We start from the raw sequence: 27,565 nt of genomic DNA, 5'->3' as shown, positions 1-27,565 counted from the left end.
CTTCTTTCTAAAACCACCAGCCTTTGAGAATCACTGCAAGTGGGGCTAAGCCTGGGAATTCTATCACATGGCTAACAGTCTGCTTTATTTATCTGAATGACTGATCATGTGTCTGTGGCTGGGAGAACCAGATATTCATCTCCTGTTTTAGTCTCCTCAGTCATTCCCAGGAGGAAGCTCTGGGACAACCAGCTCTGGGACAACCAGCCCAAAGGCCTCAGGGAGCCTTTAGGTTAATGTAGACTGACACCAGTTCTCTGGCTTGAGGCTGTTAGACTTCAATGCATTTGCTGGTTTTTTACTTTTTGGATACCTACTTATCATACAGCTCCAACTGGTCTGAAACATTAAGTGATGGTTAGGCTTCACCATACCAAGATGAGCTTTATAATAATTGGGTAAGAATTGGGTCACTTTGGTCCTGCCAAAACCCCCAGAATCTGGTAAATCTGATTGGGAGTTGTTCATCGGTGCTCTGTAGGTCAACACAATGCTTGTCAAACTGCTACTAAATTTTGAGATAAGTATTAAACAAAAGGATCCACCTAAATGCAAGATCCTTCAATACAACCAGCATTCTGAGAACCTATTTTGCATAGTGTATGGGCTAGACATTGCAGGGATCTGCAGACAAGAAGGCTGATAGAATTAATAACAAGAGCCAGCATTTAGTGAGCATCTGGCAGTTAATACACTCATGTTAATTTAATTTGAAAAGTTGACCATTACTCACTTATTACCACAAGAGAACTAAGTCCAGAATGGATAAGAAACTTGCCCAAAGCCACTTATATAGGGTGTTAGAGTTAGGATCCAAAGCTGCTGCTTTTCCCTAACTAGGGCACCACCTGCAGCATGGAAGTGTGTGTGTGGGTGTGTGGATGTGGGGTGTTGGTGTGGTGGGGGTGTTGATGTGGTGGGGGTGTGTATGGGTGTGTGGATGTATGGGGTGTGTGGGTTGTGGAGGTGGGCATAGGAATGAGGGTGGGTGTGGGGGTGGGTATAGGTGTGAGGGTGAGTGTGGGAGTGTGTGTTGGGGTGTGTGTGGGTGTGGAGGTGGGTGTGGGGGTGTGTAATAAGATATGTAAATCAGTAACCACAATACCAGGAAGAAGAAAATAAGGCAAGTATGATGGGAGAAACACCAAAAATGTGCTAAAAAGAGATGGAAGGAAAGATCTTCAGGAGGAATTGGAAACTGGCTTTGGAATTGAGTTGAAGGCCTTAAGAAATGGATGGAGTTGGGGAAGAAGGAACTGAGACTGGCATACCATGAGGAAGAAACACTGTAAGGAAACTCCTGGAGATGAGAGGACCAGTCGCTTTAGGAGAGGGGGAGATCCCCAGTTTAGTGGGCATTCAGGGTAGGTCCAAGGGCCCATGGTGGAGAGCTCTGGTGGTGCAGCTGGGCCGGGGAGCGTCTCTCTAATTCGTTAATGGGCTACTCATGGTTGTTGGGCGGCAGATTGACCACAGTTGTGCCTAAAATGAATGGGCAGGTTGCCTACAGGAATGGTATTTGAAAAGCATTGAGGTCAACTAAAAGAACTTCAAAGAAGTCCTAGAAAGAGTGAGAGCAACTTGACTGTGGGCAGCAGGAATTCATGGAGGGGGGCAGATCCAAAACCCATACTCAGGGCTTCAGCAATGATTAGAAAGAGCAGGAGCAGATCTGGGGATAAGTTCAGTTTGGGATACGTTGAGCTTCAAGCAAGAGCAGGAAATTCAGGTAGAGATGCCCAGAGGGCAGCTGGAATCACCACCTACAGTTAGGAAAGGGAGGTTTAGTAAACTGTGAGAGAATTTTGCATAGAGGTTTATAGGAGGAGTTTTGTACTAAAGGAGAAGACAGGACCGCAGAAAGGCAGAAGGAAGAGATTGGAGATAATAGGTGGTGGTTATTAACTGTAAACACAATGTGACTGGGGAGAAACAAATATGGGTGCAACAAAGGAAGACCTGTGATGAATTAACTGGCAAACTTGCCTTTACAGAACTAACTCCCCATACACAAAAGACTTAAGGAGGGAAGAACCATCCCTACGATCTTAATAAAATTTGGATGACAGGCTAGGCCTCCTGGTTTGTGATATTCAGGATTCCCTCGGGTTGTTTTTTGTTGTTGTTTAAGATCGGCCAGCCTGAAATAACTTTTCGGTTTTCTCCTTTTGGTTTGTTTCATTTCCTACGTCTTGGGTAGTAGGAACAGACACCAGCAATTCCTCTTTAAAATAGAAACCTGAAAGGTAGGCTGAGAGAGATCTACCCCACAAGCTATTCCCGCATCTACTAATTTTTCCTGCCCGCCCTAGCGCTGGAAGGTGATCCCTGCTTCATTACCAAGGAATTACCTGGGCATTGCTGCAACTGAGCAAACATTTATTCAAGCCAGAAGCACTTCAAATGGCAAGATTACTCTTTCAATATTCACCATCCTGCCCTAGGCAACGCAGGCCAGAAGGCTGCTAATTACTTTCAAACTCAGAAAGAAAGGTTAATAGATTTGAATGATCGCTATCGTGCTCTTAAGTCACTTGGCAAGTGGCGAATAATGGTGTAGGGCATACCACGACTGAGGGAATAACTACTATAAAATAAATAACTAATACCATGCAAATTGATCTGTTCATACACGCATTGGTTGTACTCACCGCAGGAGGAGTAGCTCCTGAAAGGGCGGCACCAGCACCTCTCTCCACGCTCTGGTCTTTACCGCAAAGCATCAATGGCTCTTAAATGGGGAATCCACCTGGCCCAGAGTTGATTTGGCTTCTTGTTGTCTCCTCTGGCTGCAAAATTTAGGAGAAGAGGCAAATGAAGATCTGTTTGAAGATTTTAAATCTTCTAAAGAATCAGATCCGGTTCATTTTAGACTCCGTTATCTTCACCTCCTCTTTAAAAAACCTGGCGGTGACATCTAACTCCAAAATAATTCAAATGAGCCAACCAGTAAGGGGTTGCTGTCTGCATTGTGGATACGCATGGAAGTTAGAGTTTCTCGGTTAGAGAAAGGGCTTTGGAGTCAATTAGTCCTGAGTTCAGTTTTCAACTCATTGATTACCATTAAGCCACTTAACCAAATTACTCTGGAAAAGAGCTGTGGCAGGCTTTAGGCTCTGGGTTACGGTGATGAACAAGCAGACACAGTCCCTGCTCTTATGGAGCATACCTGTTAGTTGGAGGAGATAGGCAATTAAAAAAAAATGCTGTAATGAACATCAAAACAGGGCCACGAGGTTCAGAGTTCCTGTGGGGTCTTGTCAGGGAAGGTGTTGGAAGTGTTGCTTACTTCTCCCTCTCTATGTGTGATCTTGGGCAAATTTCTTTGCCTCTCAGCTTCCTCGTAGGGCTTTTGGGATGATTCGGTTAAATAATAATTACAAATCCCTAAGTACTAATCTGGCATGTGGGAAACACACAATGAACACTATCTGATACTATTTTAAGCTCCCAGTGCCAGTATTTTGAATCATTTTCTTCACTCACTGCTGCATCCCCAGTGCCTAGAGTTGTGCCTGACACATGGCAGACATTTAATAAATGTCTGTTGGCTGAATAACTTTAATGAGGAAGATAATCATGATGGGGAAAAAAAAAAGACAACAGTGGAGATAAGAGTAAACAACAAAAAGTTTCTTAGACTACTTGATGGAGCCCTGGTAACTTGGGTGCAACAAAGTAGAGCTTTTAAGGGAGAAACTAAGCCCCAAAACAGAGTGCTCAAAAATTGAAACGGTAATTAACCCTCAAATGAAGGAATCAAATACTGTCTTCTCTCTCTTTATCCACTAGGGGGAGTATACTCCTTACCGCAAGTCAGCCTTTCCTAAGCTTTGTAAAATAAGGAGTTAATGGGACAACAACTAGAACCTGAGGCTGCAGTCTGTAGGTTTAAATTTAAGCAGATAAGAAAGAAAGAAAGAAAGAAAGAAAGAAAGGGAAAAAGAAAGAAAGAAAGAAAGGGAAAAAGAAAGAAAGAAGAAAGAAAGAAAGAAAAGGAAAAAGAAAGAAAGAAAGAAAAGGAAAAAGAAAGAAAGAAAGAAAGAAAAGGAGAAAGAAAGAAAGAAGAAAGAAAGAAAGAGAAAGAAAGAAAGAAAGAAGGAAAAAAAGAAAGAAAAAAGGGTCTCAGATAAAATCAAGTGGTAGGCAAAACAATTGATCAACATGTGATTTGGCTACTCTTTCAATCTTTGTAAGAGAAGAATAAAAATTAAAGAAAACCATTATTTCATTAACTGTAAAAAGAACAAGCCCTATTACGAAGGGTGCATATCTGCTCATTTCTTAACCTTTGGGTACTCAAAGTAAGATGTTCTAAAAATTATGGAAATATCATTACTTGATTATTTGAGAAATCTAAGTTTGCCAATATTGATTTTTTGAACATTTCTAAAATATTTTATTTTTGAGTGATCCCTATACCCAAAACGCACAACCCCAAGATCAAGAGTTGCACGTGTTACCGAATGAGCCAGTCAGGCAAGCCTTCACATATTTTCTTGCATGCTTGATCCAGATCATTTGTGAATTACAATATTTTGCTTTTCATTAAAGCTGCTATCTCATATTCATGGATGGAGCTTATAAACCACTATAAAACCTGTGTTGAACATATGTTGAAATGATGAGGCAAGAAGCATAAATAGAGCGGTAATCTCTAACAGAGCCTGGTAATCCTCTAAGCTCAAGCGGCTGTTGGCAAATGTGGCCTCTGCACGCTGCACAGGTAAATCCCAGGTTCCTTCCACGATGACAATGATGTGACTTCCTGGAACTCTCAGGTATGACACACTACTACTTAAATGAAAATCATTTTTATCATAATAAGAACAATTTTAGAAATGCCTTTATTTTATTATGTATGTATAAATAACAATGTTGCATGTTTTTCATGTCGGTTACAATTTCAGTGACTTAAAGCTATGAACAAAAGTCATTCTATGCTTCAAATTCCAAACTCAAGGAGGCACCTGTGTTAGAGCCAGCTCCCTCCCCAAAGGTTAACTAGAGAGACACCTGTCAGGACTGACTCTCTCACCAAGGCGTACGATGCTCCTGAGAGGGGAGAAGGCAGCCTGTCTTAGGAAGTGCAGTTTGCAGAGAGTCAGATGCTTTGCTCCCCAAAACCCAGAGAAGCACAGATGCCAAGAGCATCCTCATAAGGCTTGGCCTCGCCTGAAAGAAAATGGACACTTTTCTCCTTAATTAGATGTCTGCTTTGTCAGGGACTTGTCGATCTGTCTCATTCTCTTGAAGCAGTGGGAAAGTTAACTGGAGTGAACCTGGCGTCACAGGGATTGCCAGGTAAGGAGGGGAGTCAGGGCTATTTGGGGTTTCTGGGAGGTAAGGACGATGGATCCCACCGGTCCTGCCTGGAGATGGCTGCAGAGGGAAGATGAGATTCAGACCTGTAGAGTTGCCTGGAAACAAAGCAAGAGTAGCTAAGAGGTGTAGGCAAAGGAAAGCCACATGAATGTGCCAGCAAAGGGTCAGCAGTGGAGGTGGCCAAACTTAAGGAGCAATGCCCAGGAAAGCTTCAAAGGCTTGAGCCTGGCTGGGCAGGTTGGAACTATCGTCCACCCTTGATGGCAATAATCCTGGTGAGCAACTATGGTCAACCAGGGAGACACCTGTAACCTCACCCAGTTAAGTAAGATGTTTATTCTTGTCACAACACTGAGGAGCTAGCAGCTAGAAGAGAGAAAAGGGAAAGTTTTGTAGAGAGCAAACCATGCTCCCTCCCCCAAAGGAAAGCATAGGAACCATATAGTTGGATCTAGTCAAGTCTGGGGCCATCGGAGAAAGCTTTGAACTAAATATGCAGTTTAATTTTAAAAAAGGAACAGAAAAGAGTCTTTAAAAGATGAAACAAGACTTCTGTGATAACCAAAATTTATTGGAAGTTATCAACTGTGGTCAGTAATCATGAAGGGACTCAATATCCATTAAGAAAGGGAAGTTCCAACCCCGTACTCATGGAGACAGCTACTAGAAGAAATTAAAACCACTTATGTTCAAACCCTCAAATTTTTTTCTTAAAACTATCTACTTTAAACAAATTTTAGGGGAAAAAAGGGAAGATGGTATTCACTTCAGTTCAGTCAGGAATCGAGTATTGGCGTTCTAAGGCACATACCTGGTTTCTTGTGTACCCGACCTTAGTGCCTCCCATTATTACTCTGTCAATTGCACTTTGTTGGGTTCCTGTGAGTCATGGTGGCTTAGAGGTCTGAGTGAATCTCCCTTCACATTCTAGTCCATCCACTGATAAGATAAATGTGCTCTTCTCAAATCCTTCTTTTCCAATCTAAGTCAGCTGACCTATCTAAAATCCAGATCTTAGCCACTTGCTGTAACACCTGGGTGAATGATGTAACCTCGGTTTTCTCATTGACAAAATCCAGGGGTGACTCTACGAGCCTTCTGACCCTTCTCCTTAGTAAGGAAGAGATTTCTAGGATGCATTATCCCGAGATATAGAGCAAGGTGGAATTGAAAAAAAAAAGTTTAAAAGGTGTTTAAGTGGACTCATGGCTAACAGATGAGACTATAAAGAGTAATGTAGACAGAAAGAGATGAGAAGCATAGGCGAGAATCTGGTTTTGGGAGTGAGCATGTTTCAGGACACTTTGAGGAGAGACCGATTGTAATTAAGTTAAAGGGAGGAAGGCAATTAGGTAATGAGGGCTAAGGGCTTTACAGTGTGAGATTTTATAACCATATTTGAAAAAAATTCCCCTGGGCTCTGAGAAAAGAAAGCATATAGGGAGGCTCAGGAGAGAGAGAAATAGTTTATGAGCTTGGGAACTAAGGAACAAAATGAGGATGATAGTTTAGGAGTGACACAGGAAGAGCATTCACATAGTTTGATAAAATTAGCATCCAAACTGGCGGGTGAAGAGAGGATCTCCCGTAAACAGCCGGAAACACAATAACATCAACAACTGCTATAGCAATTTAAGGGTTACAAACCATTTTAATATGGTCCTCAAACTGACCTCAACAGGGCAACCACAGAGGGAGTCAGAGGCCAGGGTTAGGGGCAGGTCTCTGAAACTTGGTTCATATGTCCAGTGAAGAGGATGTTAAAACTGATAGGCTGAGCTTGCAAAAGTCAATTTTCCTTCCGTCTCCTAAAACCCTTCGTAATCTTAACTACAATACATATAGGATAAGGAAAAAGAATTAAAAACATAAAACTCACCCCCAAACTCAAGTGCTGTGTTAGGGCTAAGCACTAAGTGTTTCAAGGTTATTAATAGGAAACAACCAACAGAGATTTCCGGGGGGGAGGGGGGGTGGTGCGGATGGATAATAAACTAAAAGCAAACACAAATATCTTTATGCATATTGAGAAGGCTATATTGGTAGAATATACATGACACAACTCACTGCCATTCTTTTGCAACATTCATCTTTATATCAAACCATGAGGAGCATGTTTTTTGGGTGCTCTTAGGGAACGTACTCAGTCATCTTTGTCAGTGTTATTCTAGTCCCAGCTGTGATTCACTGGTTTGTTTATATCTGAATCCTGACTATGTGTGTGGGGCTTTGTAGGTGTAGACAAATTTGTATTAGATAATAATATGTATCCCTTTCCTGTGGCTGCTATAGCAAATTCCCACAAACTGGGTGATTTAGAGCAATAGGAATTTGTTTTCTCAGTTCTGGAAGCCAGAGTCTGAAATCAATGTCACTGGACAAACATTACAATGTCAGCACCGTATGTTCCTTCTGGCAGGTCTGGGGGAGAACCCCTTCCTTGCCCCTTCCAGCTTCTGCTGGAATTCTGGTGGCTTCTGCTGTGCTCAGCCACTTGTGGCCCCGTGACTCTAATTTTTATTTTCACAGCACCTTCCTCTGTATGTGTATGTGAACATCTCCTGTTTCCTCTCTCTTACAAGGACCCTTGTGACAGCATGTAGCACTCCCTCTGTTAATCCAGGGTATTCTCCTGTCTCAAGATCCTGAATCACATCTACAAAGTGTGTGTGTGTGTGTGTGTGTGCGTGTGTGTGTGTGTGCATGTATGTGCATGTGTGTGCACGTGTGTGCACATGTGGGTGGAGATAAATATCTTTTGCTATTCAGTTAGTGTTCAGCTGAGTCTCCTTAATGGTCTAGATGTCCTTCTCAGAAGTGGAGAAGTATGGCCATCAGGTGTTATACTATGATTTGATGACCACTGTCCATCCATGTGCCTTAGTCCAGCACCTCAGGCATGTTTCTCTTGTCTCCTGTCCTGTGGTGCCGTTACCTATGTGGTGACTGTGAAGTCACAGCTCACTACCTACTCTCAAATCAGGAAACTTATCTAATTTGCAGTTGCTTGAACCCCAAAGTACACAGCAACACAGAGCCCAGACCCAAGGGTCCTTTAATGTTGTGAGTGGCTTTCTCTGAGCGCTGGACCCTTGACTTCTGAAGTTCTCTGGTGTCAGAAAGTCTGTAGTGACAGGATTTCAGGGGCCTCCGCCCTAGGAGTTGATCACGTGCCTCTGGTAAACAAGCATTCTTATCTTAGACACTGAGAATGGCTGCTTATCAGGCAAGACTTTCACTGACCCGATCAGAGGCACAGCTGCTCATCTGCCAGGCCCTAGGAAAATTACTGAACTGTATGAAGACTGCAAAATCAGTGGCCAAGGGCTCTGCAGCTTGTCTTTGGAACTGTTATTGTGACTCCAGACTTAGCCTCCATTGAAGACAATTGTGGACCGAGTTCAGTCATAAACATTCTGGGATTGCCATCAGAAAAGGCAAGCTCACATTAACAGGTTTCTCTTTGGTGAGCTGGGACACGCCCCAAATGAGAGTTGATCCGACTGAAACATACACTTGGAGATTGACTTCCATGGACTTCTGGATGGAAGGTCTTCATTTTTTCATTACCTTCCTTGCTTGCTCACATTCTAGGAAAGTACCTCTATCGTTGTACAGATGACGAAACATAATGGCATAACATACTGTTGTGACAAAGATGAAGAAATGTACATTTTAGAATGAGAAAGCCTACAAAGTGGCTACTGTGGGTGTGAACAATCTTCACATGACACATTTCTTAGGGAGGATTTCTGAGACAGTATGCTGATTTCCTGTGTTGACCTGTTTGCATAGTTCCTAGTTTATTCCATTAGCTCTGCCAAACCTCATTTACTTTGCCACTTGGTGTGGTAGGTCGCTTGAGCCCTAGACTGGGAGTGAGGTCGTATTTTTTTTTAAGTTTCTTTATTTATTTTGAGAGGGGAGGGGAGGGGCAGAAAGAGGAAGAGAAAATCCCAAGCAGGCTTCTCACTGCTAGCATGGGGCCTGGCACCGACTCGAACCCACAAACCGTGAGATTGTGACCTGAGCCGAAATCAAGAGTCAGGTGCTTAACCCAGTGAGCTACCTGGGAGTTCCAAGGTCATGTGCTCTATTCCAATCTCCTTTAGAGAGTAATCTATACCTCTAGAAAAGTCACAGACTCTTTTTTTGTTTACTCCTTCTCTCCATTAAATACACGTTATAGCATGTTATTGATAAGGGTCTCCTCAAAATGGAAAAGATCAGGGCATCATGTAGGTCTTAGATTTTTTGAGAGAAAAGAGCAATATAAATGCACGAAATGACTGCTATTCTACATACACGTTATATTAGTTGTAGATATAAAGGTTGACTACTGAGATTGTGTTATTCTAAATAAAACATAGGAAAGGGGATGGGTGAAATAGGTGATGGGGATTAAGGGCACTGCGTGTTGTATGGAAGGGTTGAATCACTAAATTGGACACCTAAAACTCATATCACCTCTTTTGTTAACTAACTGGAATCTAAATAAAAACTAAAAAAAAGAAGCATATTGAAAAAAAATAAAACATGGTAAAAAGATCATTATACTTTCAGTGTAGGGATAAGGAAAATGTGTATCTATGGGGGAAAATATGTGAAAAATACTATGATTTCCAAAGCAATTAAATGACAAATTTCTTTTCTTCAATGGACTCTTAAATATAATAACCTTTTGGCTTATAGAGACAGTATAAATAAGCAAAAAGAATGTATTTGCTTTTGAAAATGAAATTAATACAGAGCTTGCCCATTTTGCCTCTTCTCCTAATAGGTCCAAGGATCAAGAAGTCTTTATTGGTTCCTAATTTCTCCCCTACAAACAACTTAACATTTTTCTACCCCATTCTACTATCACACATTACTTGCATTTCACAGCTGGTGTTTAACAGCTTGAGCTGTGGGGTCAATATCTCTGGGTTCAAATTCCAGATCTACTCTTAGTTATATGACCTTGGGCAAGTTTCTTAATCTTTTTGGACTTCAGTTCTGTCATCTGTACAGTGGGGATAATAATAGTACATCCCTTAGAATGTTGTAGTGCATATTAGTGCTTGGTTCCTAGAAAGCTCTCAATAAATCTCAGTTACTAATATTACTTTCTTTTAATAGATGACCTATTCTTTCTTGTATGAGACTGATTTATGTTTGTTTCCATCTCTCCCACTAAGTTATTGCGAAGAGAGAGATGGGACTGTGTCTTCTTCACCTTGTATCTCTCCCATGTGTTTAGTATAATGCATTGCACATGGCAGATACCTAGTAAAGATTTGTAGAACTGAATTATCTCAAGCATTTGGAAAATGTATGCACATGTAGTCGCATGAAGTTTCAAATTAAGGATCAGAAATCCAGTATATTGCAAAAGCCTATTTTAACGGGAACAATATCACCTTAAAGACTGCAGTTGAATCCTTCCTCCCTCTTGCTGCCCTCAGACTCAAACTGAAACCATCTGCCATTTGCACTTTGGTCTCTAGACATTGTCGGTTAGCCCATCTAGTACCACAGATAGCTCCGCAGCTGATTCTCCCCAGGAGGCTCACACCAAATCATGTCTTCCTCCAGAATGTGTGCTGTTCCACAGCGGTCCTCCAATTTGGTTCTTAGATCCTAAAAAGTAGGGCCTCCCAACTCTCTTAGGACCCAGTTTCTATCTAATGTGGCCTGGGATTTGCAAGGTTTAACACTCATGAGTCCCATTCTACGTGATCACAGAAATACATATTAAATTGTATGATTCTGTTAAACAAGTTTGAAAGCTCTTCCAGCTACACATTTGAAGCTGTAGTCTTTGCTAAGAGATGTTTTTTTTTTTCTTTTAATGTTCTCTGGAGGCATCTGGTTGAAACCCCTAAGCAACTGGAGCGGGTGAAGCACTGCCGTGACAAGGGATTTGCTGCATAATGCTTGGGTCTAAGAAATGTCACATTCCCTTGTTTGTTCAAAATCAAATGAAATCTGGTTGTGAGCTTGATTTCTCCAATCCCAGTCAGGTTTGGAATTCCTTCCCCTTCCTCAGGGTTAAGCAGGAGGATATTTTCACAGTTAAGGACGTTTGGGAATAGGTATTTTTAAAAATTAATTTATTTATGTTGAGAGAAAGAGAGAAAGAAAGACAGTGTGCACGCGTGTGGAGGAGGGGCAGAGAGAGTGGGAGAGAAAATCCCCAGCAGGCTCCTCACTGCCCCCGTGGAGCCTGATGCGGGACTCGAACCCACGAACCCGTGAGATCATGACCTGAGGTGAAACCAAGCATTGGATGCTTAACCGACTGAGCTACTCAGGCACCCCAGGGATTAGGTATTTTTGATCACGGTTAATGCTCTCCCCTTCATCCAGATTCTGCAGGTGGGCAGCTCCAGCCCCCCTAGGCTGAGTAGTGGCATCGGAGCCATTCTGAGCTGCCTCCTCCCTCATTCCCGGTATCCAACTCAGACTTTATCTGTTCTTGTTGGTTCCCCCATTAGAGTTCAACATTTCTGTTCAGCAAGAGACTCTGGGCCTCTATCACTCTTGAAACCAACCCCTTTTCAAATCTGTCCCCTCCCATCAATCTTCTCTTGCCCTGGTCCTAGAGGTTTGCTGTAGGGTATCTCCCAGGCCAAGCTGTCAAAAAAAAAAAAAAAAAAAAAAAAAGTCCTACTATTTCTCCCTTGTGAACAACAGAAGCCTTCAGGATGAAAGCTTGGATAAAAAGCATAAGGAAGAGAGAAAAAAAATTGCGCTCTGTCCTGAGTCTCACACAACAGGAAAAATAAGAATATAGTATCTCTATAAATTATTCTGCTGTGCATTTTATTAAAGTCCCTTGCCTTACTACATATTCTCTTTCAAGCCAAAATCAGAAATATGGACACAAAAGCCCATTGCAAGGAGACAATGGGGCAGGGTGAGCATAGGCAGGACTTGTACCCAGCATGCATCTGGGAGCTGTTGACAAAACTTTGTTTTTCTTGGACAATAGAAACCTCCAAAGGACTAGATTGTGAACAGTATCTGGATTCTCAATGGGGAAGTATGACCTTCTTCATTGGGGTGAGTCAAAACAACCAAAGGAGACTAAATTCTGGTCTTTCTTATCTTTCTTGTGATGTCTATACTTTAGCCAACATTAAATGTCTTCTCATATAGGGCACAACAAAGCAGTTCTGAATAGACCACTGCCTTTGGGATTAAAGAAATAGTTTTATTTAATGGGCTCATTTTGCTGATAATATATTCAGAGCAAAGATTTTAAGTTGTATTTTTAATTAATTTATTTTTTAAAATGTTTATGTATTTTGAGAGAGAGAGAGAGACAGAGTGCAAGCAGGGGAGGGGCAGAGAGAGAGAGGGAGACAGAGAATCCCAAGCAGGCTCCAGGCTCTGAGCTGTCAGCACAGAGCCTGATGAGGGACTCAAACTAACAAACTGTGAGATCATGACCTGAGCCGAAGTTGGACACTCAACCGACTGAGCCACCCAGGTGCCCATATTTTATTTTTTAAACCTTACTTATTTTGAGAGGGAGAGGGAAAGAGAGAACGCGTGCTAGTGGGAGGGTGGGGGGCAGAGAGAGGGGGAGACAGAGAATCCCAAGCAGGCTGTGCACTGTCAGTTCTCAGCCCAATGCGGGGCTCGATCTTGCAAACCGTGAGATAATGATCTGAGCTGGAATCAAGAGTCAGACGCTTAACTGACTGAGCCCCCCAGGCCCCAAAGATTGTAAGTTTTTCTTTTATTATTATTTTTTAACGTTTTATTTATTTTTGAGAGAGACAGAGACAGAGTGTGAGCGGGGGAGGGGCAGAGAGAGAGGGAGTCACAGAATCGGAAGCAGGTTCCAGGCTCCAGACTCTAAGCTGTCAGCACAGAGCCTGATGCGGGGCTCAAACTCACGAACCATGAGATCGTGACCTGAGCCAAAGCCGGTCGCTTAACCGACGGAGCCACCCAGGCGCCCCCAAAGATTGTAAGTTTTAAAGTCAATTTTCACTATTTTTGGCTAATCCTTAGGAATCGCTATGAATTAAAAAAAGTAAACTGGAAATTACCTAAAAATACATAATTGTGTTAGTTTCAATTGAAGCATTAATATATTGAACTAATAAAGCAGCACCAAATTAAAAAATTAAAATTTTTCTTTTAAAAATTAAGCATACTTGTAATCAGAACCTGAGAATTTGCAAATATATTAATTCTAAGATTTAGGACCTAACTTGAGTATAATTTGGGAATTTGGGTCAATCAAGCTATCCTATGCTTATTCTTTACTTTTTCAGGGTATGGAAAATGTTTTTTATGGTTTTTTTTATTTTTAAAAATTGAGGTATAATTAACGTATAATACTTTGTAAGTTTAAGATGTACAATGTGTTGATTTGATACATTTATATATTGCAGTATGCTTACCACCACAGCATTATCCAACACCTCTGTCACATCACATAATTAGCATTTCTTTTTTGTGGTGAGAAAGTTTAACATCTAGTCTCTTAGCAAATTTGAAGTATATCGTACAGCATTGCTGGCTATTATCACATGCTGTGTGTTAGATCTTCAGAACTTATTTATCTCCCAACTGTAAGTTTGTACCCTGTGACCAACATCTCCTTAATTCCTCTACTCCCTAGCCTCTGGCAACCACCATTTTACTCTGTGTTTCTGTAAGTTTGGCTTTTTTAGGCTCCACATATAAGTGATAGCATGTGATATTTGTGTGTCTCAGTCTGACTTATTTCACATATCAAAATGCCCTCAAAGTCCATCCATGTTGTCCCAAATGGCAAGATTTTCTTCCTTCCCCAGACTATACAAGACAACCTCCAAAACAGAGAATTATCCTGTCCACATGTCAATAGCTCCGCTGCTGAGAACCCCTGGTGTTTACCAATACCAGGGGTTGACCCAGACCAGACAAAGTTGTCTCCTTGACTTTAGGACAGCAGTTGCCACAACGGAGCAGTTGTGTGGCTACAGCAAATCCAGCGAGAGTGATGTCAGCACGTGCCAGGAGAAGCCCCTCTATGGCCAGAACACTGACTTCAGTGCCATGATTTGAGGACATGGGGAGGGACTGAGGGTAGAGCAATGGAAATGTAAGATGGTCGTAGCCTTTTGAGAACACCTGTGGAGAAGGCAGGCGGTGTTGGGGGGAGAGATTTCCGAATGAAATGATAGTCTGGGGCCTGCACTCTTCTTCTTAAAATAAACTTTTGGGGCGCCTGGGTGGCTCAGTCGGTTGGGCGTCCGACTTCGGCTCAGGTCATGATCTCACGGTCCGTGAGTTCGAGCCCCGCGTCGGGCTCTGTGCTGACAGCTCAGAGCCTGGAGTCTGTTTCAGATTCTGTGTCTCCCTCTCTCTCTGAACCTCCCCTGTTCATGCTCTCTCTCTCTGTCTCAAAAATCAATAAAGGTTAAAAAAATTAAAAAAAAATAAACTTTAGCTTTAGTTTCCCTTTTGTTTTTAATTTCCTCTGTCAGAGAGAGAGAGAGAGAGAGAGAGAGCGCACAAGTGGGAGAGAAACACAGAACGACTGAGAAAGAGAGGATCCCAAGCAGGCTCTGTACTGTCAGCATGCAGCCCGACATGGCGCTCAATCTCAAGAACCATGAGATCATTACCTGAGCTGAAATCAAGAGTCAGAGGCTTAACCAACCAACTGAGCCACCCAGGTGCCCCTTTAATACATTTTAAATCAGTATGTTTCTATCTCAGCCTTATCTCAGAAGAGCACTCAACTTCTTTTTGTGAAATAGCTTCTAGGAAACAACTGTTACTCCAGGTTTTTTCAGCATATTAAACAAAAAAAAAAAAATAAAAATACAATAGGCATTTCTTTAAGGATAGAAGCCCAGCTTCAGATTATTGTTGAAGAACATATATTCAAAGCTTTGACTTCATATTATCATAGAAATATTATCAAAGAAATTTCTCAAGAAATTCCACTTCCAAGCATTCATTTGTCACAGTCATCTTGTTTTTATCCTAATTCAAGATAATTCAATCAAAATGTATTTACAACATGGTCATTAATAATACTAAAGTGTTTAAAGATGAGTGGTAACATTCCACTCATTTCATTTTTCATCTGAAAAATGCTTAACAGGTGCCAGACAAATGATAATCAAGAATTAATTGCATAAAAAATGATGTTTGCTTTCAAGGAGATTTTTTATTTGATGATTTTCTCAGGGAATATTTGTCAATCTAAATATTTTGTGTCTTGGCTGAGAAAATTAGAAAACAAATTAAAAACATGTTTTTAATTTGAAAAATTTTCTTAGAGATTGTTTCTTTTTCCCCATTTTAGAAATAAGTCTTCAGTTAGGGGGGCCAGAGTGGCTCATTCACTTCAACATCCAACTCTTGATTTTGGCCCAGGTCATGATCCCAGGCTCATGGGACTGAGTCCTGTGTTGAGCTCTGTGCTGAGCACGGAGCCTGCTAAAATTCTCTCCCTTTCCCCCTCCGCCACTCCCCCCACTAGTGCACGTGCTCTCTATCTAAAAAAAGAGAGAGAGAGAGAGAAAAAGAAAGGAGTCTTCAGTTACTTAAACTCTAGCATATATATCCACAATATATAGAGAACTCTTTAAACAACAGAAAGAAGGCAATCCGTCCAAGCACAGATTAGACCAAAGACATTGCCAAAGAGGATATACGTATGGCAAATATGAAAAGATGCTCTAGATCATTAGGCAGGAGGGAAATGCAAATTCAAGTACTAACTACCTATTGGAATGATTAAAATAAAAAATGCTGATAATACTAAGTGCTGACAGGGATGCAGAGCAAGTGAGTCTCTCACATACCGCTTGTGAGAATATAAAAGGGTACAGCCACTCTGAAAAAGTTTGGCAGTTTCTTAAAAATTTAAACACAGAGTTACCATCTGACTATACAGTCACATCCCTGGGTATTTATCCTACAGGAATGAAAATTTATGTTCACAGAAAACCTGTAGATAAATGTTCATAGCATCTTCATTTGCAATAGCCTAAAACTGGAAACCACCTAAGTGTACTTCAAGGGGTGGCTAGAGAAGCAAACTGTGGTAATCCATACAATAGAACACTATTTAGCAATAAAAAAAGAACAAAGTATTAATAAACAAGTAACTAGATGAGTCTCAGGCATTGTAATGGGTTAAAAAAGCCAATCTTAGAAAGTTACATTCTCTACGATTCCATTTACATAACATCCTGGAAGTGACAAAGTTATAGTGGTGAAGAAGAAAGCAGTGGTTGCTAAGGATTAGGGCTGGGGGTGGGATGGGAAGGTGAGTATAAACGGGTAGCATGAAGGAGTTTCTTAGTGGTGATGGAACAGTTCTGTATCCTGTTTGTTTTGATGGGTACACTAATCTATACATATCATAAAATTTCATAGAACAATGCAGCCTAAAAAAGAATGAAATATTGTTAAAATCTGACTAAATCTGTGTTATCAATAGTATTGTACCAATATCAGTTTCTTGGCATGCATTTATTTATTTATTTAAATGTCTTTTTTTGAGAGAGAGAGAGAAAAAAATGAGAGTGGGGGAGGGACAGAGAGAGAGGAGGACAGAGGATCCAAAGTGGGCTCTGTGCTGACAGCAGAGAGCCCAATGTGGGGCTCAAACTCATGAACCATGAGATAATGACCCGAGCTGAAGTCGGACTTAATGCCCAGGCACCTCAGTTTCTTTGCATTTATGACGTGACGTAAGATGTTATCACTGGGGGGATCTGGATGGAGTGTACATGGGAATTACCTGCATTATTTTTGAAATTTCTTATAAATCTAAAAGTGTTTCAAAATGAAATGTTGAAAAAAAATCCAGGGGTTAATTAAAAATCTGGTTACAAAATGACATTGTCATTTGGCTTCCATACTCTTTCTTTTTTTAAGTTTATTTATTTATTTTGAGTGTGTGTGTGCACATGTGCATGAGTGGGGGAGGGGGAGAGAGAGAGAGACAGAGAGAGTCCCAAGCAGGCTCCACACCATCTGTGCAGAGCCCGATTCTCTCACAACTGTTAGATCATGACCTGTTAGATCATGACCTGAGCTGAAACCAAGAATTGGACACTTAACTAACTGAGCCACCCAGGGCCCCCGGCTCCCACACTCTTCTTCTTCTTTTTTTTTTTTCAACGTTTATTTATTTTTGGGACAGAGAGAGACAGAGCATGAACGGGGGAGGGGCAGAGAGAGAGGGAGACACAGAATCAGAAACAGGCTCCAGGCTCCGAGCCATCAGCCCAGAGCCTGAAGCGGGGCTTGAACTCACGGACCGCGAGATCGTGACCTGGCTGAAGTCGGACGCTTAACCGACTGCGCCACCCAGGCGCCCCCACACTCTTCTTCTATATACCTTTTTCTGACCTTAGAATTCTTCTCTAGGAAAGAATTAAAGAACTGTCTGGGGTGAATCAAGGTTCCTACAGTAAATATTACCAAGCTCTCTCCAATTTGGGAGTGTTCTGCCGATTCAGTCTAACATGGAGCCTTCCCTAGTGGGAAAGCGAAATATATACACAGCAGAGAAGAAAACCTACCCCAGTTACCTTGAAATAGTAAACATAAAATATAAATACGAAAGAAGAACCAAACATCACTATATATATGAAGAAAATCCACAGTTTTAAAGACCAAGAAAGAGAAATGGAAACTAACAGGTAATTTAGAGAACAAAAGAAAATTTAAACTCCATGAACTCTACTCTTGTCCTTAAAGAGAACCGTGAAGATGTGGTATTCACAAAATAAGAATTGGGCAATCAGAAAACAAAAAAAGAGCTCTTAGAAATAGCTCTATGATTGTTCCCTTCCCCTACATTTTTAGAAGGGCTTGAATTATGGTTACAAAATGTTTTCAAGCAGAGTAAAATGGGGGGAAAAAAGGAAAATTAAAACAGAAGATCAAGTCAAAATATCAACAAGTTAAATAGTAAGAATTCCAGAAAGAGAACAATTGAAACAAAATTAAAAGGGTGTGAAGGGGGAGAAAATCAAGGGAAAAGAAATAATAAAAGAACTGAGATAGTCTCCCAGAGCTAAAGAATCTTCCTTTAGAAGCAATCCACCAAATGAGGAAGATATTGAATAAAAATGACCTCCATCAGGTTATAACTCCATGAAAATTCAGTATCTTTTTCTTTTTAAAGTTTATTCATTTTGAGAGAGAGAAAGAGAGAGTGCACTTGTGTACACAATCAGGAGAGGGGCAGAGAGAGAGGGAGAGAGAGAATCCCAAGCAGGCTCTGTGCTGTTGGCAAAACTGAGCCCCCCAGGTGCCTCCAAAATTCAATATCTTAAAGATAAGGCATAAAGTAGAAACTTCTTCTGAGATAAAAAAATAAAAAAATACAGATCACCTGCATAGAAGAAGAAATCAGACCAGTGTATTAGACTTTTCAAAAGTAAAATGTTCATAGAAAAATAATATTAACCTAGAATTCTATACTCTAGTCAATTTAATCAAGTCTAGGAAGAGCATAAAGACCATATTCAATATGGAAGGATTCAGAAACTTCGGTGCCAGGCATCATTTCCAAAAGTTACTTGAGGACATAATCCAGCAAGATAATTCTAGAAAACAAGAAAAAGAAATTGGATAAAAAGAATTGGAAACTAGCCTAGTAGTTAGTGAGGCAAAGAAAAGAAATCTTTGCATGATAATTGGATAGCAAGCCAGAAAGTCAATTAAGTAGACTCTAGGAAGACTGTCTTAAGAACAAAGCAATAAAGAATAAAGAAATCGTTTCTAAGAATTAGATAATGTGACTATACATTGTGAGATGGTAGTAACAACATGGTGAAGAAAAACACAAAAAAAACTGTGTAGAAAAATATGTGTGATTATAAAGCAAAATAAAATATGTCAAGATTTTGAGAAATTGAGGAAATATAAGAAATAGCATAATAATAGGAAGTTGAGAAAGGAGAGAGGCAGTACGACCGTTAGAGAATCTTATATTGGAAAACTGAAAGTAATAATTTAAGTCAGATATTTAAAGTTAGAAAGACAAATATGAAAGAATTAAAATCAGAGATAGTTAAAAAGCTTACTTTGGGTATGGGGGAGAAAAATATTTATTTATTTGCTGAGGAAAGATTTATTTTGTTTTTAAATTTTTATCTAAATTCCAGTTAGGTAACACGCAGTGTAATATTAGTTTCATGTGTACAATATAGTCATTCAACATTTCCATACAACACATGGTGCTCACCACAAGTATATTCCTTAATCCCCGTCAACTATTTCATCCATCTGCCCACTATCCCCCTGCCCCCGCCACCACTTCCCCTCTGGTAAGCATCAGTTTGTTCTCTATAGACTCCGAAAAACAGTTTACTTTAAAAAGTAGGATTGAAAAGATGTTTGTGTGGGAACTATTGCTATTGTTCACTATGAGGCCCTTAGTATAGCTTTTCCACACATACATGTACATATTACTTTGTTGTAAAAAATTAGCAAAGGAAAAAGGAAACACTCCAGTGTTCATGGTATTTTTAAAACAGCTGTATTGAAGTATCACTGACAATCAAAAACAGTGTAAATATTTAAAGTATACAATTTGAAGAGTTGACATATACACCTTCATGCAACCATCACTACAATCAAGATAATGAACATATCAATCATCTCCAAAAGTTTCCTCCTGCCCCTTTGCTATCTCTCCCTTCTCCTTCCATCCCTACCAACTATGTCCAGGCAGCTACTGATCTACTTTCTGTCATGAAACATTAGTTTTCATTTCGTAGAATGTTATATAAATGGAATCATGTGGTATATATACTTTCTTTGGCTGGCTTATTTTGTAAGGTTAATGACATTGTGATTCATCCATGTTATAGTGTATACTAATATTACAATTCTTTTTTATTGCTGAGTAGTAGTCCATTGTATGGATATACCACAGTTTTATCCACCTAGTTGATGGCCATTCGGATTGTTTGCAGTTTTTGACACTTAAGATTACTAGATATTAATGTACAAGTTTTTATATGGACATGCACTTTCAGTTTTCTTAGAAATACTTAGGAATGGAATGGCTAGATTCCATAGTAAGTGTATTTTGGGGGGAGGGTGTATGTTTTTTGCTTTTCAAAGTCATTTCCCAAGTGTTTCCCAAAGTGGCTGCACCACTTTATGTCTCCACCAGCATGCTTAAGAGGTTCAATCACTTTGTTCTATATTTTGCCTATACTTTGAATGGTTGGTTGTTTTAATTGTAGCCATTCTAAAATTAATTACTATATTCTATGTAGTGGTATCTCACTTTGGTCATAACTTGCATTTACCTGTTGGCTGAACAGCTTTTTATGTGCTTATTCACGCTTCTTGGTGAAATGTCCATATTTTGGCCTATTTTATAATTGGCTTGCTTATTTTCTTATTCTGGATATGTAATTTGTTTTACTCTATGTTCTTTTTTATTGGTATTTGCCTCCTTTATTCCCCTCCTGCACATTCCAGTAGAGTATAGATATGGATATTAGGATATTATTTAAAAATACAGTTAAATTGAACCCATTTTGGGTTGACCAATTTGAACACCTAATTCCTAGCCACTCAAGCAGATACCTACCTACTGGGGGGGGGGGAGCATTCATTTAGAAAACAGAATGTGGCCCTCTTGGTTTAGGGTAGAATGTCTTATACCCAGGACTCATCAGGTCTCTCAATGAAGAAATCCACAGGAGTGTTGAAAAGTCTTCTCTAGCAGATCCGGGGTTTGATTGGGGCCAGATAACAAAGTCTGTGGTTGTCTGTCCTGGGGAGATTCTGGAAGGGCAGGGTGAGGTCTGAACTTGCATTCAGGCTGATCAGGAGACAGTAATTGCAATGGCCCCAGAGACCTGACATGGCAGGAATTTCATGTTCTTGATTCTCTCTCTGCTCGCTAATATCAGCCAGCTCTCAGTTGAATCAGCTCTTTTTGCGCTACGTGCAGATTTGTGGTTCAGGGCATAGTTGGGCTGTTTGTCTATAATTCCTCATCAAACATTCCCTGCTCCTTTTCCTGTTTGTCTGATATGGGAACTTTGGAATATTTCTTACTTCTTCTCAGAAGTAAGCACCTAGAGTAGATGATTCTAAGATGTAATTAGGGTCACCTAATGTTTTACAAATACCATCTTAGGCATATTCAAGTGTAAAACATGGTACAATTTTAATTATTAACCCCCAAATTCAGCACATCTGAGATTAAGGGCTTCCCAAGGACATTTCAGAGCCCTCTTCCAGACACCTGAGCTAACCAGACCAGACTCAACCCAAAATCCTTTGCCTCCCACATCCCTCCCAACCTGTTCTCAACCAAACATGGCCCTGTTAAAAAACCTTATGTTCTGAGTCAAGAGACAGCACGTATACAGGGAAGTTAATTTCAGCATTTAAAAGACAACATTAGAGTCATATGGAATTTTTCACAAAACAATAATAGAAATGTTTTGGATGTGTACTGTGACAAGTTCAATAACTGTTGGAGAACAACAGGAAATAAACTTTCAAATTGGTATTATCCTGTGAAATCTGCAATAAATGGTTTATGAAAACTAACCGTGTTGCCTTGGGTTTGTTAGTTGTTTCACTGATTTCAAAGCCGTGACTTTAAATGACCCCAGCATTTCACTGATGAAATCTAAAAGGGCTAGAGCATAGAAAAACACTTAAGATCATTTGAAAAAGAAGGTTTGTGTTCACGTGTGATCTCTACCAGTTACTATCTATGTGGCTTAGTCTCTCTGAAATTTAGTTTTTTCATCTATAAAAAGGGAATAATCCTTCCTCAGGTAAGATAGGAAATTTTAAAGACTTTGAAACAGTAAAGAAAATTCTGGTTATCACCCAGATAGACATTTTCTGTGACTAGCAAAGGGCTGTTTTTTTTTTTATTGTTGTTTGTTTGTTGTTTTAATTAAGAGTTAAAGGAAAATATTTCATTCTAAAAACTCTTTGGGATAAATTGGACTTTGAGTGAGCTGCGATAGCTTGCAACTCCTTACTCGGTCTTGAAGTTAGCACTTCCCTGTGTTTAATCTCTTTACTCTGATGGAAGAACAGATTAAAGGAGGCAGAGGTCCAGCTTTTGCTCTCTTTTAGTGCTAGGTCCACACCAAGGAGGAAATGAAGACAGAATTGCTGGGTCACCTGTTCCCTTCAGGACACTGTAGAATCAAACTATTTCTTATTCTAAGTGTCTGCTCTTGCAGCCCCAGGGTTTAATGCTGTGCATCTCCATTTGGCCTCATCATAGTTTACTCTGGTTATGCTCAAGAACCACATAATAAGCCACAAATGGCCAAAACCCACTTGATAACTATCTTGGTTTCTACCCAAACCTGCCTTTTTTTGTTAAGTCAGCATTTTAAACACCACTGCGTTTTAGAATGATAGCTACAATACTAGCAAAGGAACAAAATTAGTTTGTGCAGTTTCTTTTCTTTTCTTTTCTTTTCTTTTCTTTTCTTTTCTTTTCTTTTCTTTTCTTTCTTTCTTTCTTTCTTTCTTTCTTTCTTTCTTTCTTTCTTTCTTTCTTTCTTTTTTTTTTTCTTTCTTTCTTTCTTTCTTTCTTTTTCTTCCTTTCTTTCTTTCTTTCTTTCTTTCTTTTCTTTCTTTCTTTCTTTCTTTCTTTCTTTCTTTCTTTCTTTCTTTCTTTTCTTTTTGCCAGCGGGTATGTGCTAGCACATTGATCCAACTTTTGTTATCTAAACTTGAGCCAGAATATCACGTAGAATATTTTCCCATTTATGAAGTACGTTCATACACACTATTATCATTTGATTCTTTCAGGAAGAGTGGGAGATGATTGCTCTATTTCAGAAATTTGGAAATTTCTAAATTATGACTCCCCTAAGATTTTACCTCCACGAAAGTAGAGTGGGCTAGAAAGAAAAAATTCTGCTGATTTTCCAACAAACTTCATTGCTTCCAGGGGCTGGGGAAGGATAATGAAAGGTCCTCAGAAAAGGCACATGATCCACTCATGGATGGGAAGACTTGTACTGGGAAAGGTGCAGGACCCCCCATGCCCCTTGGCTCTTCCAGGTCACAGAGACATCCTGAAGACATAGCAGCTGAGTGTCACTTCATCAAGGAGAATTACCATTGCTTCCCCCACTTACTGCTGAGGAGCAGCACAACATAAGATTCAGAGCATGGGCTTTGATGTCACAGCATCTCTGTCCTAGTTCTACCACCTGTGGCCTGTGTGCTCTGGGGGAAGTCACCTAATCCTTCAAAGTGTGTGTTTCTGTAAAATGCCAAGGAGAATAAATGAGATAATGATCTTAATAAAAGCTGGCACTGGGTCTGTGGCAGAGTTCTTAAGGAACACAGAAGATGGGATGGAAGAAATCTGCAACGTCCTGCATTACAGCTGATGGTCTGGCTTTGCAAAGTTGGATCCGTCTGGCCAAAGACAATCCACAGACGTGTTTTGTTTGGCCCACCTAGTACCTAGGATGTCAAACAACTTTTTTAAGGCAAAGAAAATAAGGCCAGGAATGCCTTGACCATAATCAAAAGGTGATGTGTATTTGATTTTTTTCTTTCAATGTAGTTAGTTGGTGCTTTGTTCCAGCATCTTCTGCTAAGTTTAGAGGTATGGCAGACATCTCCTAATCCTGTTACCTTAGCACAAGTAAAGTATGAGGGAGATAGAGAGTAAGAGTGACTGCCTGCTAGAGGGGAAGACAGTGGGGCTTTTATGCCAAATTAGTTATTTCTTCATTTCTTTCAGTTGGCATTCTTTATTTCATTTTATTGGAAGACCATTACTGCAGCTCTATATAAACATGGCTGAGAGTGAGAAAAGACTTTGTTGTGCGAATATTTTTCATGATTTTGTTTTTCAGAATGAATTAAAAAAACAAAGGATGGTGGCTTGGCTGGGGATGAGAATGGAAGGAGAGAAAGAACAAATATATAAACAGCATATCATTTTTATGTGTAATGATAGCTGAACCTTGCATTCCTACAAAGAATCGTTTGCACCATTCAGGAGTCCTTTCCATTCGTGAATTGTGGTTCAATAGCTCAGAAATTAAATTGCTTCCTCTTGCACCAGACTATAGAGGTTGATCGCCTCATGCTGCAGACAAGTTACAACTTTTCAGAGTTTCTCTCCCCAGTGTAGGTGGCAGTGGTGTTGCAATGCTCACCCAGGCTTCTCTTGAATTCCCAGGAACAGAGCATCAGATGCTGAACTTTCAATACAGTCTATACTACCATGCAAGACATTTTTTTCTGGGGGTCAACAATCCCCCCACCCTACCTTTTTAAAAAAAAAATAATAATTGCAGAAAACAAGGTAAATGGCAAAGAGAGATGGTACCTGGCAAGGTAGATGTGGAAAGAGCTCCTTTTCACCACATTACTATTGACTCCATTTGAACCAGACCTCTTATCATCTTGGCTGAGAAAAAAGAAGCAGGTCCTAGACCCATGAATGAAGAGAAGACAAGGTCTACTCTTTGCTGATCTCAATTGGGATCAGTAGGCCAGCAAGGGCACTTCCCAGGATACCACTCTATAAGGGGCATAAAACATCACTGGGACTGTTACAGGATGGAGAAAATCTCATACTAGAATTCCTTTCAGAGAGAAAATTGTTAAGTGTTGTGAGGAATACTTTGAGAAGCTGCTTGGAATGGGGGGTGGGGTGAGGTAAGATTCCAAAGGGAAATGCCCAAGGAACAAAACATGGTTGCTATACTGCCTTCTTAAAAAAAATTTTTTTTATAATCATTTATTTTTGAGAGAGAAAGAGAGAGAGAGAGAGAGAGAGAGCGAGCGAGCAGGGGAGGGGCAGAGAGAGAGGGAAACAGAATCTGAATCAGGTTCCAGGCTCAAAGCTGTGAGCACAGAGACCAACACGGGACTCAAACTCACAAACTGTGAGATTATGACCTGAGCTGCAGTCAGATGTTTAACCGACTGAGCCACCCAGGAGCCCCTGCTAAGCTGCCTTCTAAGAGGAAAGGTTCGGCTGAAGCCAAGAGTGTGTTTTGCAGAGTGGAGCGTGTGAGTTTGGAACCAGTGCAGAACTGTGAGGACATTACAGAGACTCCCTGTGCCACCAGGGGTCCTCCTGCTCTGTACTTTCCCTTGGAAGGACTCACCCAGCCTCTAGCCCCTTCTATGCCCAAAGTACCTTGGCCATGTGACCCCCTGGGGGCAGATGAGTCTTGGTTGGCCAAAGCAGCCTTCGTCTGGAGCAGGTCTTGGCATTTGGCAGCCTGGAAGGGAATACAGGCAGGCAGGCCCTGGATCTGTGTTGTAGAAAAAAGGAAAGGAAGAAGGTTTAGGGGAATGTGGACTGGGTTTGCCCAACTTCCTCTGTTACCCTTCTTAGAGTTGCAAAGAGCTCGATTCAAGCTACTGAAGGATGAATTGCCAGAATTCCTACTCTAATCACTATGCCCTCTTAGACCCTCTTAGGTCTCCACAGGAGAAATCGCCCTCTGACACATAGCTCATCCATTCACTGTGTATGAGAAGAGCTCAGAAGGCTGTGCCTTATATGCCTTTGTGGCCATTTCTTCTCTTCCTCCCATCTGGGAAAGAATTCTAGAATTCTCCCTCCTTTCAGAGCATAGGGTAGAGTAGCAAGGGGCATGTCATAGGTACTGGTTCTCTATTTGCCAATAGTGCTTTCATGCAATCCTCAGGTCCACTTGGCCTACAGGGAAACTTGGGCAATCGTGTTGTGCTGTGTGCCCATGGCTTCTTACCTACCTGGCTTCTTGGACTTCCCTCACTGAGTGCCCCATGCTTCCTGCCCATGGAGAGTCTAAGCCATGAGTACCAGGGTATCACTTTCAGGTCTCAAGCCTGAGTACAGAGAACAATACATATTTATCTGATTAGGCCTGTATGAGATTTTTAAACCAAATTTAAATGATTATAGAATAAGCCCTCTTTCTTATAACCAATGTCTTATTTTTATCCTTTGGCTAATTAAAAGACTTGGTGTAGAAAACAGAAGAAAAATATAATTTTTTTTTTAATTGACATGTGTAACCCAGATGTCAGCTCAGACCTACTTGTAGTTTGAGAAAACACTTAAAGATTTTAATTGATTTCAGACTGAACTAAAATAATTGCCACTTATATAGCTTTCTTTCTGACAGCTAATCCAATTTTACAATAATGTGGTATAGTGGTCAGATTAGCTTCCATTTGGAGACATGACTAATTCAGGGCATCACATTATATGAAACTCTGAAGATTTGAGGTACATACAGAAGAGAATGATAAGAATGATTTGAGGAATAGGAAACCGTATTATATAAAGAAGGTTCAGGAATTAGTTACCTTCTTCCGGGAAAAAGTAACATATTCTTAAAAGGGAATTATTAGCTATCTTAAAATATTTGGAAGACAACTGGGTTTATTTTGTCCATATCAGGAAAGCATGATTATATCTAATAAATAGGGAGTTACAGACAAATGAGTTTGACTCAATATAAGGAAGACAGTTTCAGCAATTGGTATCCCCCAGAAATGCAGTGTCAAAGAAAGAAGTGAGTTACCCTACCCTAAAATCATTCAATCAACAAATATTTTTTGTGACTAAGTTCTAGGCACCATTTTAACACTGACATGTAGTCATGAATAAACTCCAGAAAGGGCCTGTTAGCCATGTGTCTGGTATGCGATAGATCTTCTTAACTGAAGAGAAAAGCTGAATTATGATATTTCTATGGGATTTCTTCCTACTTTAAAATTTGATGCTCTCATTCATTTGAAGAAAACAATAACAAATCTATTTATCACTTAGCATTAAAATTAGTCCTTTCCAGACAATGATTATTGCCTATTATTTTCCATCCGTGCTAATGAATTGGCTTATTGTATAAAAATAGGCATTCAGTTAGATCTGGATTGTGGCTTTAGCAAACCCAGGAGGAAGGCAGCAATGGTAGTGAGTGTTCTATCATGGTAGCTCAACAGTCTTCTCTTCCCACTGTTCCAGTCAATCAAGATGTTTTTAATCTAACCGTTCTTTTCAAACACATTAACTTTCACCCTAAACCTCATACTTTGGTATGTTTAATAAAATGTGCCTTCCATGGGGCGCCTGGGTGGCACAGTCGGTTAAGCGTCCGACTTCAGCCAGGTCACGATCTCGCGGTCCGTGAGTTCGAGCCCCGCGTCAGGCTCTGGGCTGATGGCTCGGAGCCTGGAGCCTGTTTCCGATTCTGTGTCTCCCTCTCTCTCTGCCCCTCCCCCGTTCATGCTCTGTCTCTCTCTG

General features: G+C 40.5%; 1 protein-coding gene and 1 long non-coding RNA gene across 2 annotated transcripts in view; one reads left to right on the top strand and one right to left on the bottom strand.

The window, feature by feature from the left end:
* Positions 1-1,389: 1,389 nt before the first annotated feature.
* LOC109496072 overlaps positions 1,390-27,565 on the bottom strand; it is a 262,538-nt gene continuing 236,362 nt past the window's right edge. Inside the window, exons 2-3 of the long non-coding RNA XR_002739632.2 lie at positions 25,463-25,580; positions 1,390-2,789 (exon numbers count right to left, since the gene is read on the bottom strand). This is a non-coding gene — a long non-coding RNA (uncharacterized LOC109496072). The remainder of the gene's footprint in view (positions 2,790-25,462; positions 25,581-27,565) is intronic.
* The window catches only part of FABP12 (fatty acid binding protein 12), a 53,369-nt gene continuing 30,520 nt past the window's right edge, over positions 4,717-27,565 (top strand). The window contains exon 1 of the mRNA XM_019822820.3: positions 4,717-4,781. The gene's annotated coding sequence lies outside the window, so the exon portion shown is untranslated. The remainder of the gene's footprint in view (positions 4,782-27,565) is intronic.

This window comes from Felis catus, chromosome F2 (genome assembly GCF_018350175.1).
Source record: "Felis catus isolate Fca126 chromosome F2, F.catus_Fca126_mat1.0, whole genome shotgun sequence".
NCBI lineage: Eukaryota > Metazoa > Chordata > Mammalia > Carnivora > Felidae > Felis > Felis catus.
Note: the sequence above shows the minus strand (reverse complement) of the source record. Positions and strands in the feature narration are given on the sequence as shown.